The following is a 15,076-nucleotide window of genomic DNA, read 5'->3' on the forward strand; positions in this document are numbered from 1 at the left end:
CTGTGACATCTCCACAAGGTACGTCTACTCTGAAGGAGTTCATAAGTTCATCAATTGTAGGAGTTATTATTTATATACCGCTGGATCCATCGCTAATTATTCCAACACATCATCGATCAGCTATTTTAGAACAAAGTTTTTTTTTAAAGACTTCGTAAACGGGATAGTGACAATTACGTGTCACAATGTGAGCTCAGTTCCCATTCACAGAGAGTGGTGGTTCATCAATGTCTTTCATAACAGACAGAGAAATAATTACACACCACTAACGTATGGTTAAAACAGCTCCACATAGAGTGACAGATCACATCCTCTACACCTACAGCCAGGCCACATCGTGATCCAACATCTTGCCCATCTCAGTGGGACTTCTCCTATTTAGTTCCATTTCCATCCAGAACATTCACTGCTTCTCTTCATGTTCCGATCAACATCATTGGTGGTGGACCAGCAAATGTCTCCTCATCCTCCCCACCAGCCCACTAACCCTTCAACGTCTTCCTGTAGCTGCACACACAGAGTGCTGGAGTAACTCAGCGGGTCAGGCATCATCTGTGGAGAACATGGATAGGTGACGTTTCACAGAGTGCTGGAGTAACTCAGCGGGTCAGGCATCATCTGTGGAGAACATGGATAGGTGACGTTTCACAGAGTGCTGGAGTAACTCCGTGGGACAGGCAGCATCTCTGGAGAGAAGGAATGGGTGACGTTTCGGGTCGAGACTCTTCTTCAGACTGAAGAAGGGATGATTTTCCACAGGGAAGCGTGTAGGTAAATGGAACGTCACGGCCTGGGGAAGTCGCCGCTGTGGCGCGAACAATGAGCCGACGCTGAAAGGACAACTTCATTCACGTGTGTGAGATCAGGGCAGCGGCGACTGGCCATGTATTAGTGTTTGAGGCAACATGGTCCAGGGTTGGGAGCATTCTGCAACACGCCTGATCTCTGAGGAACACACATCACAGGTAGAACACTAATCTCTATTGGTTACCTGGGATATATGTCAGCGTAACGTTGCTCCGAGCCAGCCTGATGGGATGTCATTTACAATAACAGATGCTTTAATGGCACTTTCTGAATATGACCATTTACATTTATATTAAATGATATGCTGGAATTGTTATTACTGGCTGGCCGATTCAATTTCATGACTTAGTTCCATTTTCAATGATAGCTATAAACGAGTATGTTTCCTTCCCTCTGTATTTAAGTTTATCCTTTATCCGTTTAAATGCTGAAACTGCAAAATGGTGCATTAGAGGCTTCAAGCAGGGGTGAGTGCAGCTTAGTACATCCACTGCACTAGCAGGGAGGGTAGTGTCCTGGGCACGCAACCACAATCTCCAGGAACACTTGGCATTTTGCAGTACAAGTTGGAGTAAAGGGCCTGTCCCACTTAGGCTATTTTTTCAGCGACTGCTTGCGACTGTCATGGTCGTAGCAGGTCGCTGAAAAACCGGCAACTGGACCCCCCCCCCCCCCCCCCCGCACAACAACTGTTTGGGCAACTGAGGAGACCATACAAGCGACACCCTGGCAACCATGTGATCACAGCCTTGTCGCCTGTAGTGGGACAGGGGCATAATAGACAATAGACAATAGGTGCTGGAGTAGGCCATTCGGCCCTTCGAGCCAGCACTGCCATTCAATGTGATCATGGCTGGTCATCCCCAATCAGTACCCCGTTCCTGCCTTCTCCCCATATCCCCTGACTCTTTAAAAGCCCTATCCAGCTCTCTCTTGAAAGCATCCAGAGAACCTGCCTCCACCGCCCTCTGAGGCAGAGAATTCCACAGACTCACATAACTCAGTGGGTCAGGCAGCATCTGTGGAGAACATGGATAGGTGACCATATAACCATATAACCATATAACAATTACAGGACGGAAACAGGCCATCTCGACCCTCCTAGTCCGTGCCGAACACGTATTCTCCCCTAGTCCCATCTACCTGCGCTCAGACCATAACCCTCCATTCCTTTCCCGTCCATATACCTATCCAATTTATTTTTAAATGATAAAAACGAACCTGCCTCCACCACCTTCACTGGAAGCTCATTCCACACAGCTACCACTCTCTGAGTAAAGAAGTTCCCCCTCATGTTACCCCTAAACTTCTGTCCCTTAATTCTCAAGTCATGTCCCCTTGTTTGAATCTTCCCTACTCTCAGTGGGAAAAGCTTATCCACGTCAACTCTGTCTATCCCTCTTATCATTTTAAAGACCTCTATCAAGTCCCCCCTTAACCTTCTGCGCTCCAAAGAAGAAAGCCCTAACTTGTTCAACCTTTCTCTGTAACTTAGTTGCTGAAACCCAGGCAACATTCTAGTAAATCTCCTCTGTACTCTCTCTATTTTGTTGACATCCTTCCTATATTTAGGCGACCAAAATTGTACACCATACTCCAGAATTGGCCTCACCAATGCCTTGTACAATTTTAACATTACATCCCAACTTCTATACTCAATGACGTTTTGGGTTGGGACCATCCTTCATTTCAACCAACGTCTGCAGTTCCTTGTTTCTACAATGGGTAACTGGTGTCTGGCAGAAAGAATGTCATAAGTGATAGGAGCAGAGTTAGACCATTCGGCCCATCAAGTCTGCTCCACCATTCAATCATGGCTGATCTATCTCTCCCTCCTAATCCCATTCACCTGCCTTCTCCCCGTAACCCGTAAGGGGTGGGGGTGGAGGCAGATACCATAGCGGTGTTTAAGAGGCTTTTTGAATATGCAGGGAATATTATAGTCTAGAACACAGAACAGAAACAGTACAGTTTAGGAACAGGCCATTCGGCCCACAACGTCTGTGCTAAACATGATGCTAAAATAATCTAATCTCTGCCTGCTCGTGATCCATGACCCTCCATTCCCTACATACCCACGTGCCTGAGTAAAAGCCTCTTAAACACTGCTGTAGTATCTGCCTCCACCCCCACCCCTGGCAGCGTGTTCCAAGTATCCCTCCTACCCACCCGCCCACCACCCTCTGTGTAAAAACGCTTGCCCTGCACATCTCCTTTAAACTTAATGCTGTGTCCTCTAGTCTTCGATATTCCCATCATATGCAGGGAGAGATTAGTTAAAGCTGGCAGCACGTACAGCACGGACATTGTGGGCTGAAGGGCCTGCTGCTGTGCTGTACTCTTCTATGTTCCATGTTGTAACTAAGTGTTGTTTGTACCAGATATTCTGGCCAATGTCACCATTTTGAATTGGGAATTGGTCCAGATACAGAAGGCTTATGACACCAGTCCAGGACAAGATCACATTTCTGTACGCATACTTCGCTTGGGCAGCTTACAGCCCAGTGGTATGAATATTAATGTCTCTAACTTCAAATAACCCCTGCATTCCACCCCCCCCCCCCCCCCCCACCCATGTTGTCTCGTTGCGCCTCGTTGTCTGAAACTCGTTTTCACCCGGTCCACAGCTAACAATGTTTCCTTTATCATTGTTCCTTTCTTGCATATCTTTCATTCATATGTTCTATATCTCTCTCTATTATCAGCATCTATCTCTATCGTTTCCCTTTCTTCTGTCTTTCAGTCTGAAGAAGGGTCTCGACCAGAAACGTCACCCATTCCTTCTCTCCAGAGATGCTGCCCGTCCCGCTGAGTTACTCCAGCTGTTTGTGTCTGTCTTCAGTGTAAACCAGCATCTGCAGTTCCTTCCCCCCCACACTACATTTCTGTACATTGGTGTGTCCATGGGGCTGAGGAGGGAGAGAGGCACCTGGAGTGTAGGTGAGGCTGGGTGTGTAGAGGTCTGCAGTAGATATACTGTGCAGACTTGGCAAGATTACTGCCGACTAAGTAAATACTCCAACGCCCAATTATACGGTAATAGAAATGTTATACGTTGGCTTATTGAATGAGAAACAGTGTTTGAGATGAGATCTGATATTTATTCAGATTGCATCTACTGTGCTCTGAATGCAGGCTGTAAAATCGCTGAGTGGTTTGTAGTTGTTTCTGTAAATTGTTTAGTGTCAAACATAACATTAATGAACTTTCTGTGGCCGAGCTGCAGAATAGCCAGCTCTTGTCACAGTACCTTCCGATACAGACACCTTTATGGGGTAGAGTTGCTGCCTCACAGCGCCAGGGACCCAGGTTCCATCCTGTCTATGGGAGCTGTCTGTACGGAGTTTGTACCTTCTCCCTGAGACTACGTGGGTTTTCTCCGGGTACTTCGGTTTCCTTCCACAGTCCGAAGACGTACAGGTTTGCCGGCTAATTGGCTTCGGTAAAATTGTAAATTGTCCCTGGTGTGTGTAGGATTGTGTAAGTGTGCGGGGATCGCTGGTCAGTGCGGACTCGATGGGCCGAAGGGCCTGTCTCCATGCTGTATCTCCAAACTAAACCAAAAAAAAGAACCTGTACATCTTTGGAGTGTGGGAGGAAACCGGAGCACCCGGAGAAAACCCACACAAGTCACAGGGAGAACGTGCAAACTCCGTACAGACAGCACCCGGGTCTCTGCTGCTGTTAGGCAGCAACTCTACCGCTGTGCCACCGTGATGCCCCAAAGGTTCAGGTCTTTAAATTGTAATTGAATGATCCCCAGAATCACTCACACTGAGAGTCTAGTCCTGCTGATGCCAATCCAGCCATGAAAATGGTTACACTAATGGTTACACTAATGGTTACACTAATGGTTACACTAATGGTTACACTAATGGTTACAATATCCATCCAGTTATGAGAGTTAACCGGCTTCATATTGAGATCACAAAATAACATTTTTTTTAATATATGTATGTTTGGCTAGCCATGATCTAAGATATTTTTAATTCAAAACATTTAATTTATTACAAACCATTGAATAATGTGGGCCAGTTTATCTGTCTTGTTATTTACAGTATCACTCAATCAGAGTTGTGTAAGGGCCACGCACCCTTATCAAACATACTCATTATCTGTGGATGAATGTGTTTAGTATTATTAATACCCCTGTGGCAGGCTCACTTCTTGCTGGAAATGCTGACGTAAGCTGTGATAGGAGCGGAATTAGGCCATTCAGCCCATCAAGTCTACTCCGCCATTCAATTGTGGCTGATCTATCTCTCCCTCCTAACCCCATTCTCCTGCCTTCTCCCCATAACCTCTGACACCCGTACTAATCAAGAGTGGGAAAGCTTTTCACTGTACCTCGATACATGTGACAATAAACTACACTGTATCTGGTTTGCCTTTAGCTTCCCAGCAAGAGAGGGTTGTCTATGTCGTTCATCATTCCCCCTCTTGCCTCCCTTAAATAAAATAGTTACATTGTGCTTTTCCAATCACCAAGGGGTAATGTTGGACTCTAGCAGATTCTAGCTGCAATATCTATTGTTTAGTAGTTTACATCTCCTGGGAGTGTGTCCATTTCTGATTCCATTATCCTGTATAACCTTGTTTCCATGGTCACAGTAAGTTCAGCAGCTTACTGGCCTAAATTCATTATTAATTTCCCTGGGAAGTCAGCTGTAATAGCCTCCCCCCTCAGTCTTAACATCCACACAAAGTAATTATTCAATACGTCTGACTTTTCATTCTTTTCTTTTAACTCTTGTCAGCGTCTTTTTCAAAGGAGCAACGTTAGCCTCAGCTAGACACAGGGAACTGCATGTGCTGGCTTACAAAAAAAACCACAATGTGCTGGAGTAACTCAGCGGGTCAGGCAGCATCTGTGGAGAACATGGATAGGTGATGTTTCACAGAGTGCTGGAGTAACTCAGCGGGTCAGGCAGCATCTGTGGAGAACATGGATAGGTGACGTTTCACAGAGTGCTGGAGTAACTCAGCGGGTCAGGCAGCATCTGTGGAGAACATGGATAGGTGACGTTTCACAGAGTGTTGGAGTAACTCAGCGGGTCAGGCAGCATCTGTGGAGAACATGGATAGGTGACGTTTCACAGAGTGTTGGAGTAACTCAGCGGGTCAGGCAGCATCTGTGGAGAACATGGATAGGTGACGTTTCACAGAGTGCTGGAGTAACTCAGCGGGTCAGGCAGCATCTGTGGAGAACATGGATAGGTGATGTTTCACAGAGTGCTGGAGTAACTCAGCGGGAAACCAATTATATGTTAATTGTTTGATGTCTATTGACAATTTAGAAACATAGAAAATAGATGCAGGAGTAGGCCATTCGGCCCTTCGAGTCGGCAGTGCCATTCAATGTGATCATGGCTGATCATCCAAAATCAGTTCCTGCTTTCTCCCCATATCCCTTGATTCCGTTAGCCCAAAGAGCTAAATCTTTCTCTTGAAAAAATCCAGTGAATTGGCCTCCACTGCCTTCTGTGGCGGAGAATTCCACAGATTCACAACTCTCTGGGTGAGATTACGATACGATAGAACTGTATTTATCCCAGGTGGGAAATTGATCTGCCAACTGTCATAAATACACAAGATACATCAAACATGAAAGGATTGGGGATGTGAAAAGATTTGTGGGGGGGGGGGGGGGGGGATGGGCCGGGAAGGGGAGTCGGGGGGGAGTCAGTCTCAGTCTCAGTCTACCCCATGACAGAAGGGGGAGGAGTTGTACAGTTTGATAGCCACAGGGAAGAAGGATCTCCTGTGGCGTTCTGTGCTGCATCTTGGTGGAACCAGTCTGTTGCTGAAGGTGCTCCTCAGGTTGAGCAGTGTGTCATGGAGGGGGTGAGGAGCTGTATTGTCCAGGATGCATCCTCCATGTATACATCTCTGCCCCCAGGACAGAGCCAGCCTTCATGATGAGTTTGCTGATTGTGTTTGTGATGCGTGCAGCTTTAGCGGAGTGATCACGGAGGCTGCAGACTGCATTGATGGCACAACAAGCCGTAGCTTGGACCTTGGACGTGTGCCAGCTAATCACAGCCACATTCAGCTGCTCCACTCTTCAGTGAAGAGCTGCCAAGAAGCACAAGCAGATACAATAGCCTAATCCATCACCATGGAAACAAAATAGCAGGAAAACCTTCTTCCCAAACCACAACAAATTATTTATATTCAGAACTAAAGGACGTTCTTTTAGGAAGGAGCTGAGGAGATATTTCTTTAGCCAGAGGGTGGTGAATCTGTGGAATCCTTTGCCACACATGGCTGTGGAGGCCAAGTCAGTGGATATATTTAAGGCAGAGATAGATAGATTCTTGATTAGTGCGGGTGTCAGAGGTTATGGGGAGAAGGCAGGAGAATGGGGTTAGGAGGGAGAGATAGATCAGCCACGATTAAATGGTGGAGTAGACTTGATGGGCCGAATGGCCTAATTCTACTCCTATCACCTATCACCTTAAATTTGCTGCTGTGTTGGTTTGACCATTGGAAAGGGAATCTGAAGCTGCAACAATTCAACAACACTTGGTCATGGGAACGTGTATAAATGTCTCAGACAATTTGTGTGAGATTATACGGAAAACGTTAACATTGCACTAAAATAGCAGTGTTTGGACAGGCTAATGATACCTCTCTCTGAACAAGTTTATTTGTGTTCTGCTTTATCACTGGCTGCTTGAACGGAATGAGGTTTAAAAGGGATAAAAGGGATAAAGAGGTTATTCGTTGCCAGATTGTACAATGTTGAGATGTGGGCCTCACGTCGAGTGTAACATTGGTAGCCGTGCACCAACATTGGGGGGGCTAACGGCAGCATTTCCAATCAATTTCCATTACTAATTGATTGAGAGACACAGAATGGAAATAGGTCCTTCGGCCCAACGAGTCCACACTGACCAGCAATCACCTGTTCACACTAGTTCTGTGTTATCCCACTTCCTCATCCACTCCTTACACACCAGGGACAAATTACAGAGGGGCCGATTACCCTACAAACCCGCACGTCTTTGGAACGTGAGAAGAAACCGGAGCACCCAGAGGAAACCCACATGGTCTCAGGGAGAACGTGCAAACTCCACACAGACAGACAGACAGACAGACAGCACCTGTGATGGAAACCAGGTCTTTGGCACTGTGAGGCAGCAGCTCTACCCGCTGCACCACCGTGTGTCATTATATATTAATGATCTGGATGAGGGAATTGAAGGCAATATCTCCAAGTTTGCGGATGACACTAAGCTGGGGGGCAGTGTTAGCTGTGAGGAGGATGCTAGGAGACTGCAAGGTGACTTGGATAGGCTGGGTGAGTGGGCAAATGTTTGGCAGATGCAGTATAATGTGGATAAATGTGAGGTTATCCATTTTGGTGGCAAAAACAGGAAAGCAGACTATTATCTAAATGGTGGCCGACTAGGAAAAGGGGAGATGCAGCGAGACTTGGGTGTCATGGTACACCAATCATTGAAAGTAGGCATGCAGGTGCAGCAGGCAGTGAAGAAAGCGAATGGTATGTTAGCTTTCATAGCAAAAGGATTTGAGTATAGGAGCAGGGAGGTTCTACTGCAGTTGTACAGGGTCTTGGTGAGACCACACCTGGAGTATTGCATACAGTTTTGGTCTCCAAATCTGAGGAAGGACATTATTGCCATAGAGGGAGTGCAGAGAAGGTTCACAATACTGATTCCTGGGATGTCAGGACTGTCTTATGAAGAAAGACTGGATAGACTTGGTTTATACTCTCTAGAATTTAGGAGATGGAGAGGGGATCTTATAGAAACTTACAAAATTCTTATGGGGTTGGACAGGCTAGATGCAGGAAGATTGTTCCCGATGTTGGGGAAGTCCAGGACAAGGGGTCACAGCTTAAGGATAAGGGGGAAATCCTTTAAAACCGAGATGAGAAAAACTTTTTTCACACAGAGAGTGGTGAATCTCTGGAACTCTCTGCCACAGAGGATAGTTGAGGCCACTTCATTGGCTATATTTAAGAGGGAGTTAGATGTAGCTAAGGGGATCAGAGGGTATGGAGAGAAGGCAGGTACGTGATACTGAGTTGGATGATCAGCCATGATCATATTGAATGGCGGTGCAGGCTCGAAGGGCCGAATGGCCTACTCCTGCACCTAATTTCTGTGTTTCTATGTTCTATGATGTTGATACTTTGCTGACAACAGACAAACAGCCAAACGTATTAACTCCAAAATACAGGAAACCATAGAGTGATGTTTGTGGGTAACCTGTAGGTGATAGGTCAACGGACTCCTGGTGATGGAGAGGTCACAGGTGATAGGTCAACAATCCCCTGGTGATGGGGAGGTCACAGGTGATAGGTCAACGGACCCCTGGTGATGGAGAGGTCACAGGTGATAGGTCAACAATCCCCTGGTGATGGGGAGGTCACAGGTGATAGGTCAACAATCCCCTGGTGATGGGAAGGTCACGAACTCCTGTGCCCACCACCACGAGACTTCCTCTGGACCTACAGCTTGAGCAATGTTTAATGTATACATCGGATCCCATGATGGATATAGAATGAGACATTGGCCAGGAGCCCACGTTAGCATTGTGATTATTTCGGTGGGAGTCGGTATATAGATGCCATGGTACCAGCCTCAGCTACTGCAGGCTTTGGAGATACAGTGTGGAAACAGGCCCTTCAGTCCACCTAGTCCGTGCCAACCAGCGATCCCCGCACACTAACGCTATCCTACACACACACCAGTGACAAGTTACATTTATACCAAGCCAATTAACCTACAAACTTGTACGTCTTTGTAGTGTGGGAGGAAACCAGAGCACCTGGAGAAAACGCATGTGGTCACGGGGAGAAGGTACAAACTGTGTACGGACAGCGCCCGTAGTCAGGATGGAAGCGGGGTCCCTGGTGCTGTGAGGCAGCAACTCTACCGCTGAATCACCGTGCAGACTCATGTCTGGGTGTGGAACAGGCACTGCCTACCCTGACTAAAATTATAAAATGGTAATTATTAAATATAAATAGTAAAGGCACGGGAGAATTATGCCGATCTAAGAGATCGATCTCTTGGGTAGGCATTATTCTCCGTGCCTCTCATCCACAGTACATGTAACACGCTGCTTCAAGCCGTCAATGACAGGGAGAGCTGAAGGCAGCTGAAATTCTGCCTTTACAGTACTGAGTGTGTGCAGCAACCTACTGAGCATGCGCAGCGCTAGTTTCTTGGCGGGGTTTTCAAACATGGATTGCCATTATCTTAAGACTATCTTAGGAAACAAAGAACGAACGCACTTCGTGTACCGATAATGTGGTAAGTAAATTTCTTGGTGTTATATGTTTTTAAAAACCGTATTTCCCGGGGGGGGGGAAGAGTTCCTTTCACAGCGTGTGGGGAGTCTAGCCCGGGGTAAAGTTGCGGGGAGGGCAGGAGTGTTGAGAAGAAGGGGGTCGGGGATCATGCCAGTAACCCACTTGCGACGCTCCAGGCGCAGAGCCGCCGCATTGTGGTCGGGGGAAGATGTAGCTCGGGTGGCTGCGAGCGGCTGCCGGGATAGGACAGCTCCTTCTGCCGACCCCCGCCCACCTCTGGCAGTGCTCTCCGTCTGAAAACCTCTCTCCTGCCGCTCGCCAGCCTCACTCATGTCAGCCGCTTCCCGCAAATCCTTAAATTCCGACAGCACGCTCAAGGGACCTATTGTGGTTACTCTGCTGTGGGAATTTAAGGATTTTCAGGAAGCGGCTGACATGAGCGAAGCCGGCGAGCTGCTGGTGAGAGGTGTTCAGACGGGGAGCACTGCCAGAGGTGAGCGGACCAGCAGAAGGTGCTGAAGTGGCGGCCAGTTCTGCTGTCGGGTCCCGGCGGTTGCTCGCAGCCACCCGAGCTGCTTCCCTCCCCGGCCACAATGAGGTGGCTCCGCGCCCGGAGCGCCGCGGCAGCGGTGAGTGAGTGAGTTATTGGCATGAGCCCCGACCCCTCCTTCTCAACGCTCCTGCCCTCCCCGCAACTTTACCCCTGGCCAGACTCGCCAGACGCTGTGAAAGTAACTCTCCCCTCCAATTGGTCCCTTGAACTAGTATAGTCATTCAATAAGATGACAACTGATTCAACTTGTCCCGTTATTCCCACCATCTCTCCACCTGCCATCACCCTCCACCCCCCACCCATTCAGTAATTCAGAATGAAGGAGATTTGGAAGCCTTGGGCAAATTGAATAGTTACTTTCTTTATTTTTAATCTTTAAACAATCTGCGCATGCCCGGTTTAAGATTTTTTAAAGCCGGCTGCCTGCCCGGCATGTGCCTGGTGTAGAACCTGCTCCATCCACGTGGCCGGAGTCTGTATCCCGGTCTATGATGATATCAGTGCTGTAGGGATGTGGAGGGACATTACCTCAGGGACAAGGCACCATCCCACAGCAAGACTTGTTATCTCCCAGCCCAGCCTCACGCTGTGTCATCTTCTCTCTCAGTCCAACACAATCCTCTCATGTTCCGCTGTGAATCATCTTGTTTCAACAACAGGAAACAAGCAGCAAATGAGTGCGATCAGTTTCCATTGCCGCCGGCATTAATACATCACTGGTGATGATCGGTTGTGTTTGGGTAGAAACTCCTTGTTTGCTGGGAAAACGGCACATTGAACAGAGCAATCAATCCATCCTTCGTTTCACATCATGCTTAGCCTGTGTTTACATCTCGTACTCGTTTAGTGTGAGGCAGAAAGTGGCTGCTAACAAGAGACCTTTGAAAAAGGGTCCCGACCTGAAACATCACCTATCCACGTTCTCCACAGATGCTGCCTGACCCGCTGAGTTACTCCAGCAATGTGTGAAACGTCACCTATCCATGTTCTCTATCCATGCCTCTATCAGCGACTCACCCACCCTCCACACAACCAGAGTTAAGTGTTTTTTGTCATGTGTCCAAAACGTGACAATGAAATTCCTCCTTGTAGCAGCTCGGCAGATACTCCAGCTTTTTGTGTGTATCTTCCACAAAACATTCAGTATATAAACAGACAAGTCAACTGCTCTCTCTCCCTCTCAACTTATTGGAAGATGATGAAGTGTGGACCAAGTGTAGATCTTCACAAGCACCAAGGCACGATGGTGGTTGTACAGGATCACACCTTGACTGTCATACGCTGGGAGAATGGAGCGGCTGGGCTTGTGCACTCTGGAGTTTAGATGGATGAGAGGGGATCTCATTGAAACATAAGATTATTAAGGGTTTGGACACACTAGAGGCAGGAAACATGTTCCCGATGTTGGGGGAGTCCAGAACCAGGGGCCACAGTTTAACAATAAGGAGCCAGCCATTTAGAACGGAGATGAGGAAACACTTTTTCTCACAGACAGTTGTGGAATTCTCTGCCTCAGAGGGTGGTGGAGGCCGGTTCTCTGGATACTTTCAAGAGAGAGCTATATAGGGCTCTTAAAGATAGCGGAGTCAGGGGATATGGGGAGAAGGCAGGAATGGGGTACTGATTGTGGATGATCAGCCATGTTCACATTGAATGGCAGTGCTGGCTCGAAGGGCCAAATGGCCTACTCCTGCACCTATTGTCTATTGTCTATCTCGGAGAAAACCCACGTGGTCACGGGGAGAACGTGCAAACTCCATACAGACAGCACCCGTAGTCAGGATGGAACCCGTGTCTCTGGCGTTTGTTTGGAGTGTATGTGACACAAAGTTTGTCCCTGAACCTCGGTACGGTGACAACCTCCAGCGTCAGTCTCTCGTGGCTCCTGTACGATGACCATCCACCACTAACAATGTCCCCTAGGGGTGGGGGCTGTGTGACGTCACCAGCAGTGGGCATGGTAAAGCCACACCATCAGTCACGTACAGAGTTGCGGGTTCAATAGGTCAAGCCCACAGAGCTGGGAGATCTCCACGGGCTGGGAGCAAATCTGGAGACCGCCTGCTAAACAAGGGCCGTAATTACACCAGGAATAAAGGAAATCTGGCAGGAAGCAATCCTGTAATTAAATGGAAGTGAGTGATATAATGGAGGCACGAATTCATCCTCGTTTTAATTACACAGTAAGCAAGAACACTCTACAAAGCGGATTGTAATTACATCATCGTTTTGCTGCCAAATAGAAGTGAAATTAAGCAAGTAACCTTTGGAAAATTACAGAGGTGATCAGAATTTGTTTTGACATTGTGTGTTTGCTCCTTGTTATAGTGAGTCGCTGCAACTTTGATCTGTCCTCAACGTCGTGCCTGCAACTGGGGAGGTGGGGGAGTCAAGGTGCTTGGATAACTAACGTACTTGAGTATAGGAGCAGGGAGGTTCTACTGCAGTTGTACAGGGTCTTGGTGAGACCACACCTGGAGTATTGCGTACAGTTTTGGTCTCCAAATCTGAGGAAGGACATTATTGCCATAGAGGGAGTGCAGAGAAGGTTCACCAGACTGATTCCTGGGATGTCAGGACTGTCTTATGAAGAAAGACTGGATAGACTTGGTTTATACTCTCTAGAATTTAGGAGATTGAGAGGGGATCTTATAGAAACTTACAAAATTCTTAAGGGGTTGGACAGGCTAGATGCAGGAAGATTGCTCCCGATGTTGGGGAAGTCCAGGACAAGGGGTCACAGCTTAAGGATAAGGGGAAATCCTTTAAAACCGAGATGAGAAGAACTTTTTTCACACAGAGAGTGGTGAATCTCTGGAACTCCCTGCCACAGAGGGTAGTCGAGGCCAGTTCATTGGCTATATTTAAGAGGGAGTTAGATGTGGCCCTTGTGGCTAAGGGGATCAGAGGGTATGGAGAGAAGGCAGGTATGGGATACTGAGTTGGACGATCAGCCATGATCATATTGAATGGCGGTGCAGGCTCGAAGGGCCGAATGGCCTACTTCTGCACCTAATTTCTATGTTTCTATGTTTCTATGTACCTGTCCAGTAGTGATGTCTGACCATAGAGTGATACAGCGTGGACACAGGCCCTTCAGCCCAACATGCCCACACCGGCCAACATGCCCCAGCTACACTAGTCCCACCTGCCAGCGTTTGGTCCATATCCCTCCAAACCTGTCCTATCCATGTTCCTGTCTAACTGCTTCTTAAACATTGCAATAGTCCCTGCCTCAACTACCTCCTCTGGCAGCTTGTTCCATACACCCACCACCCTCTGTGTGAAAAAGTTACCCCTCAGATTCCTATTAAATCTTTTCCCCTTCACCTTAAACCTATGTCCCCTGGTCCTCGATTCACTTCCTCTGGGCAAGAGACTCTGTGCATCTACCCGATCTACTCCTCTCATGATTTAGTACATCTCTATAAATCACCCCTCATCCTCCTGCCCTCCAAGGAGTAGAGCCCCAGCCTACTCAACCTCTCCCTGTAGCTCAGACCCTCTAGTCCTGGCAACATCCTCGTAAATCTTCTCTCCCCCCCACTCTAACTTGGCAACATTCAAGATTCAAGATCCAACCTAATGGTCATGTACCAATTAAGGTACAGTTTCCATTTAACATCTTCCCTGTAACATCTCTGTGGTGATGTCTGACCACCTCTGGTGAGAAGCTGGGAACAGCTGGCAAGGTCTTTCTAGTGTAGACACAAGGAACTGCCGATGCTGGACTCCTGTGTTGCAGTAACTTGCAAGAGAACTTGGGAGTACGTGCAAACTCCACACAGACAGTACCTGAGGTCAGGACGGAACCTGGGCCTCTGGTGGTGTGAGGCAGCTGCACTACCCGCTGCACCGCGGGCACTGAGCCTATTAGCACGATAAGGTGCTAACAGAGCCTTTCCTATTATTACATTTCAGGTTTGTGAATGATGTTCTCATTAGAACAAACTTCCACAGAAGGAGTATCTGCGTAGTACTTACACTGCCAGCAGAAGCTCGCATCTTTTATTATGTAGAACGGTTTTTAAAACTGCACTTCACTAGTTAATGCTTTTTATTCCGAGGCCATAAAATTTAATAATCAACATGTGATTGTCATTTTTAAATGATGGTTCCCAAACGATTTACATTTAAGGAGATAAGCCGTTTTGAAATCTCTGCCAGCAATAATAAGAATGTTTAATTCTGCGAGATCACTCTCCAAATGATCTACTTCATTATAGCGAGCAAAATAATATGCGTCAACAATTAACAATCTGCCTGAGGTTGCTTCCCCGTGTACTCCTGATGCTCATTTCAACGTTCAATGTGCCATTTCAGCTGAGATTGCCGGGGATGAGAACTTGCTGCCAGCCATCACCCAGAGAACAACGTAGCAGGCAAGCGATTCACATGACAAACACCCTCATTATCACTTCATTCATTTA

The sequence above is a fragment of the Amblyraja radiata genome, chromosome 19 (genome assembly GCF_010909765.2).
Source record: "Amblyraja radiata isolate CabotCenter1 chromosome 19, sAmbRad1.1.pri, whole genome shotgun sequence".
Classification (NCBI taxonomy): domain Eukaryota; kingdom Metazoa; phylum Chordata; class Chondrichthyes; order Rajiformes; family Rajidae; genus Amblyraja; species Amblyraja radiata.